The sequence below is a fragment of the Panthera onca genome, chromosome D2 (assembly GCF_046562875.1).
Source record: "Panthera onca isolate mPanOnc1 chromosome D2, mPanOnc1 haplotype 2, whole genome shotgun sequence".
Lineage (NCBI taxonomy): Eukaryota > Metazoa > Chordata > Mammalia > Carnivora > Felidae > Panthera > Panthera onca.
Window position 1 is genome coordinate 65,925,201 of NC_138349.1, and position 6,681 is coordinate 65,931,881.

The following is a 6,681-nucleotide window of genomic DNA, read 5'->3' on the forward strand; positions in this document are numbered from 1 at the left end:
CAAGAACGTAAGAAACAAGTGTTGACAAGGATATGGACTAATAGGAACCCTTATGCACTGTTGGTGGGAAAGCAAACTGTTGCAGCCACTGTGGAAGACATTATAGAGGTTCCTCAAAACATTAAAAATAGAACCACCATATGATCCAGTAATTCCACTACTGGGTATTTACCCAAAGAATATGAAAACATTAATCAAAAATATATACATACCTCAATGTTTATTGCAGCATTATTTACAATAGCCAAATTATGGAAGGAGGCCAAGTATTCACTGATGGATGAATGGATAAAGAAGATGTGGTATGGGGCGCCTGGCTGGCTTAGTTGGTAGAGTGTGCAACTCTTGATCTCAGATAGTGGTAAGCAAAATAAGTCAGTCAAAGAAAGACAAATACCACATGATTTTACTCTTATGTAGAATTTAAGAAACAAAACAAATGAGCAAAGGGGGAAAAAAAGAGAGAAAAAGGCAAACCAAGAAACAGACTCTTAGCTATAGAGAACAAACTAATGATTACCAGAGGAGAGCTGGGTAGGGGGATGGGTGAAATAGATGATGGGGACTGAGAGACATTTATCTTGGGGTGCTTGGGTGGCTCAGTTGGTTAAGCGCCTGACTCTTGGTTTTGGCTCATGTCATGATCTCACAGTTCTTAAGTTGAAACCCTGCATCAGCCTCTGCACTAGTGGTGCTTTGGATCCTCATGTGCTCTCTCTCTCTGCCCCTCCCCTGCTCATTCCCCCTCTCTCTCTCTCTCTCTCTCTCCCTCTCTCTCTCTCTCTCTCAAAACAAATTTAAAAAAAAAAAACATTAAGAAAAGAGTCACTGGGGTACTTGGGTGGCTTAGTCAGTTAAATGTCTGACTCTTGATCTCAACTGAGGTCATGATCTCACAGTGAGTTTAAGCCCTGCATCGGGCTCTGTGCTGGCAGCACGGAGCCTACCTGGGAGACCCTGTCTTGGTAAGTACTGAGTAACCTATGGAATTGCTAAATCACTATAGTGTACACATGAAACTAATATAACACTCTATGTTAAGTATACTGGAATCAAAATTGAAAAAAAAAACTATAATGAGATACAACCTCACACCAATTACTACATTTTGGATAACAATGCCAGAAAATCCCAGAAAATAACAAGTGTTGGAGAGCATGTGGAGGAATTGAAACCATTCTGCATTCTTTTATTTTTAATTATTTTTAATGTTTATTTATTTTTGAGAGAGACAGAGACAGAGACAGAGCGTGAGCGGAAGAGGGGCAGAGAGCGGAAGAGGGGCAGGTTCCAGGATCTAAGCTGTCAGCACAGAGCCCAACATGGGGCTTGAACCCACGAGCCGCAAGATCATGACCTGAGCCAAGTCAGATGCTTAACCGACTAAGCCACCCAAGAGCCCATGAAAGCATTCTGTATTCTTGATGGGAATATACAGATGCTGTGGAAAAGAGAATAAAGGTGCCTCAAAAAATTAACAATAGAATTACCATATAACCCAGTAATTCTACTTCTAGATATACACCAAAAGAATTGAAAACAGGGCCTCAAAAATATATTGGCACACTCATGTTCAGAGCAGCGTTATCCACAATAGCTAAAATGTGGGAGCACCTAGGTGGCTCAGTCAGTTAAGCATCCGACTTCGGCTCAGGTCATGAGCTCTTGGTTCATGGGTTTAAGCCCCACATTGGGCTCTGTGCTGACAGCTCAGAGCCTGGAGCCAGCTTTGGATTCTGTGTCTCCCTCTCTCCCTGCCTCTCCCCTGTTCACTCTCTGTCTTTCTCTGTCTCTGTCTCTCAAAAATAAGTAAACATTAAAAAAAATAGCTAAAATGTGGAAGCAACTCAAGTGTCCATTGAAGAATGAATAGATAAGTAAAATGTAATAATTCATACAATGGAATATTATTCAGCCTTAAAAACAATGAATTTTCTGAACTATGCTGCAATATGGGTAAACCTGGAGGACATTATGCCAAGTAAAATAAATCAACCACAGAAAGACAAATACTGATTGATTCCACTTGTACGAGGGGCTTAGATTAGTCAAAATCATGGAGACAGAATGAAGAATGGTAGCTGTCAGTGAAAAGAGGAGTTATTGTTTAATAAGGATAGAGTTTCAGTTTTACAAGATGAAAGTCGTAGAGATACGGATGGTGGTGACGGTTGCACAACATTATGAGTGTATCTAATGCCACTTAATTGTACAATTAAAATGGGTAGGAGCCCCTCAACTAGTTCTGAGGCTGCAGAATAGTGATTTTCTACCATACTAATTATATATATGTATGTAGTGTCGGTGTGTGTGTGTGTGTGTGTGTGTGTGTGTGTGTATAAACATTTTTACCTACTAGCTAAAATACTTCTGTGAAGAGAAACTTTCCCTTATCCATTATTTGGTTACTTAACAGTGTGCTTTGTTTAGGGAGGGCACGAAGAACACCTGACTCTTTCCTTTTCAAAATAATGATTTAGCTCCCAAGGATCTTCCCTGGTTATCAATTAATTGTTTTTATTATGATTATGAACTCACAGATTTAAATATATATGATGGTTTTTAATGTATTGCAGTTCTTGTTGATGACAAAATCATCTCGCATTTTATATATCTGTGCCTCTGCAGGTTGGCTCCGGAGTCATTTGGCACAACCCAAAGAGGTGTTTGATAACTTCTTTACTCTCTTGCATGACAAGATGTCCCAGCTCACCTTTTAAAGTTTCCTGCCCAGACTTGGAATTGTCATTTCTCCTAAGTGGAAAATGATATTTGGAGCCTTCCAGTTTTTATATTGCATCTAATTCAAGGCAAAAACCATGACTCTGGCCTGGATTCAGCCTGTGGCTAGTCTGGTCCTGACCTCTGGCCAGACTTAAGTAATAGCAAAGAGAAAGGATGGATCATAAAGATTTTTTTTTTCAATTGTTTTTATTGTGGTAAAATACACATGACAAAATTTACCATCCTACCCATTCCACAGCACTGGGATTTAAAGTACAGTCTTTAAGCATCAGAGTGTCTTATAGACAAGTGCTGCCTGTGCCATTTATCAGTCATTTGCATGGAAAAAATAACGTAACCTCTTGAAGCTTAGGCTTCTTCACCTATAAAATGGTAATACTAATGGCAACTATCTCATAGAGTTGTAAGGATTAAGATAATGGACACTAAACACTTAGCTCATTGCCTAACTTATAGTACATAAACAATAAGGGTTATTTTTATAATCTTCATCATTGAAGAATTATGCTGAATGACTAAATGAATAACTAGAACTAATCTGCTAAAAATATTAAATATGAACTATTCTGGGCACTGGAGCTGGTGCAGAAGGTACAAAAATGAGTAAGACGTGACCTATACACTTGGACTTTTGCCTTTTCAAACAGAAGTCCTACATGTCTTAACCCCAAGGAATACTAACTAGCAAGGATGTCAAGGCCCTTCTAACAATCTGCTGGGAAGAACTTTTAGAGTGGAAAGCCATCATCCATTCTTCTTTCATACAGAAACTGGCTACGGGGTGGATGATGCTCACTGTCATGATAGTGTCTTTTACATTATTGAATCACTTTAGAATCATTAAAACAGACTTTGGCTACCTTTGTCTGACTCTCTTCTGCTGTTCCTCTTTTCCAATCACAAGGTTTCCTTCTGCTCCATATACCTCCCGAAGATCAAAAGATGGATGTATTCATCAGTATGACTTGGACAGGGAAGAAAATAAGCAAACAAGCTTGCCAGAATGTTAAGAGAACAAGTACTCCCTCATTAGAGAAGAGACAACTGACCTACTTAAAAGCCGAGATTCGAATGACTAATGCAGTACAGACAGTTCCCACCTTATAAACACTCAACTTACAAATGACCTGCCCCAGCCCCATCCTAGGAAACTGCTGTCACCATGTGAACCACCAAGTGCAGGAACGGGGGAGGGGTGGTGGGGAATGAAGACTTTATAGAATCAGGGAGTTTAAAATAAAAGAAAAATATTGAGACAAGGATAGCATGGTTTCCCAACTATATCTCAAGTTACTCACTTAACTCTATTTACTCCCTAAAATACCATAGAAAGCCATGGGTTAGCAAACAGGGTTTTTAAAAAAGATGGCAGTTTTTGCAATGCTCTATTATTTTGGGGCTAATTTTTCACTAATGATAGGAGAGATTCTTAATGTCAGTATTTTTAGTAAGATACAAAGACTGCCCTTACTTCACCAACCACAGCACCCCAGGCACAGCATCCTGAACAATGAACATTCACTTGTAAGTACAATTCACAGCCACCGTGTGTAGGAAACTAAACCACCATTTGTGCATGTAATACTATAGGAAAGGAACCTCCTGGAGTTCTTATTTTGGGGGAGGTGTCTCTAAGATGAATGACATAAACTTGAGACAGTCCTCAGCAAAGCCTACCCCCTGGCAGAAGGCCAAATGAAGTAAGAGAAAGAGGCCAACAGACAAAGAGAAGCTGATCTAAAAAAGTATATAAGGAAACAGAGAAAGAGAAAGAAAAATCCTGCTGACATCATTTGAACTACAAATTATGTACTTCCTAGTTACATAAGCCAATATAGTCTTGACATGCTTAATATACTCTGAATTGTGTTTCTTGTCCCATATAAACAAAAGCCCTAAAATAGTTTCATTTGCAGACCTGCTGGTCTCCTCCCTGACCACTGGAGGCATCCACCTGGTTTCCCAGATATTGACCTCTCTGCCTCAGGGCCTTGTCTCCCAAGGGGAGCTAGAGTAGTAATATTGGCCTGTGTTCCCCAGATCAGCTTCTCTCCCTGGATCTGGCCTATGAAGGGGGAATACTATAACTCCAGATGCAACACCCCTTCCTTAATTATGTGATCTATGCCCTCCTTTTCCTCCTGTGATGTTGGATACACCTTGAACAGTACTAAATATAATTCCAAATATTTCTCAACAGCTTTTGAAAACAGTGGAAATATCACTGGAGGGTCACAAAAGCTGAGTTGCAAATATTTACATTGGTAGAATAAGTGAAGTTTAACAGTGGAATTCTATGTGTAATCAATGGGCATTTGTTTATTTCATTTCAGGTTTTAGTTAAGGTTTTTGCCAATTTTATTTCAATGTAGTTTGTGTAGTCATTTCCTAGAAATTATATGACCTTCTAGGATCTTTTTAGATTTTTTTTACATTTTGTTACAAGGGGGAAAAATAAAATAAAAAAATAAAATAAAATAAAAATAAAAGGTCACATTTAATTCTACCTTCCTAAAATAAGTATTTCCTTCCAGTTTGCATCTAATGTATTTATTTTAAGTCAGAAAACCAATTTTTTCTTTCTAAAGCTCTGCCATATATTTCCAGTGGGTGCTGATGGTCACTTACCACATGCACACCAGGTTGTTCATGTAGCAGGCAAACAAAGTCTGTCCATCAACAGACCAGGCCGGAGAGGTACACTGGGATGGCTCAATCTTGCTGCTAGTATTGATAACTTCCTGCTTCAGTTCGTCTACAATTACCTTGCCTTCTAAGTCCCAGATCTTGATTCTGGGGCCTGTGGCAACATAGAGCCAATATTAGTTAGGATTGAAGCACAGGGCATTGATGATGTCCCCACCGTCTAGAGTATAGAGGTCCTACAGCATGGACCTGGCCATCCTTGCTTCTAAGAAGCACAGAGGGATCCATCTGGAGAGACAATCACAGTGTTGAGGTAGCCTGTGTGGCCAGTGTGATTGGTCTTCAGCTTGCGGTTTGCTTGGTTCCATACCTTGACCAGATTGTCCCAGCCACAGAAGACAATGATGGGATTGCTTCTATTGGATGTAAAGCAGACGCAAGACACCCACTCCAAATGGCTCTCATCCTGGACAGTGTATTTGCATACACCCAGAGTATTCCACTGCTTGATGGTTTTATCTCGGAAGCCAGAGAGTTCTGGGTTACCAGAAGAGAAGGCCCCACTCAGCACATCCTTGTGTGGCCTACAAATCTGTGTGTGGTGGTACACACTGTGAGGTCCCAAAGCCAAAGTGTTCTATCCCAGGAGCCTGAGAGGGCAAACTGTCCATATGAGGGTATGACCACATCACTAACAAAGTGGGTATGACCCTAAAGAACATGCTGTGGGATGCCCTAGTTAGTTTCATCCCTGGTCAGCTTCCACATGATAATGGTCTTATCTCAAGAGGCAGATAGTATCATGTCCGGGAACTGGGAAGTGGTGGCAATCTGGGTCATCCAGCCATTGTGGCCCTTGAGGATGCCACGAAATGTCATCTGCTCAGTCATGGAGGCAGCAAGTGCAGGTGTCTCCACAATGATGAAGATGAAGTGGGATGGCTCAGCATGGGGCCCTGCTGAGGAAGAGAGAACCGCATCTAATGTATTTCTGTTTTCCACACGTGAAATCCCAGTAATACAATTGTCTTTTTGCTTTTTTACTTATATTGAAAAATAAAAGCTTTTCTCCATATCTGATCTTCATAAATATAATTTAATAGATGTATATGTAATATAAGTATAAAAATATAATTTAATAATTCTATTCCTTCTAATAGATGTATAATTTACATGATATTCATAATTTATATTATCTAATTGTTAGGCATTTTAATTTTTTCCCAATGGAAAGTGGAATTATTGGGTCAAAAATCTGTGAACAGCTCTTCCTTCATATTATGCAAAATC

At 39.7% G+C, this 6,681-nt stretch overlaps 1 pseudogene; it reads right to left on the bottom strand.

Moving 5' to 3' along the window:
* Positions 1-5,327: 5,327 nt before the first annotated feature.
* LOC132676444 (small ribosomal subunit protein RACK1 pseudogene) lies at positions 5,328-6,282 on the bottom strand (annotated as a pseudogene).
* Between the last annotated feature and the right edge of the window lie 399 nt (positions 6,283-6,681).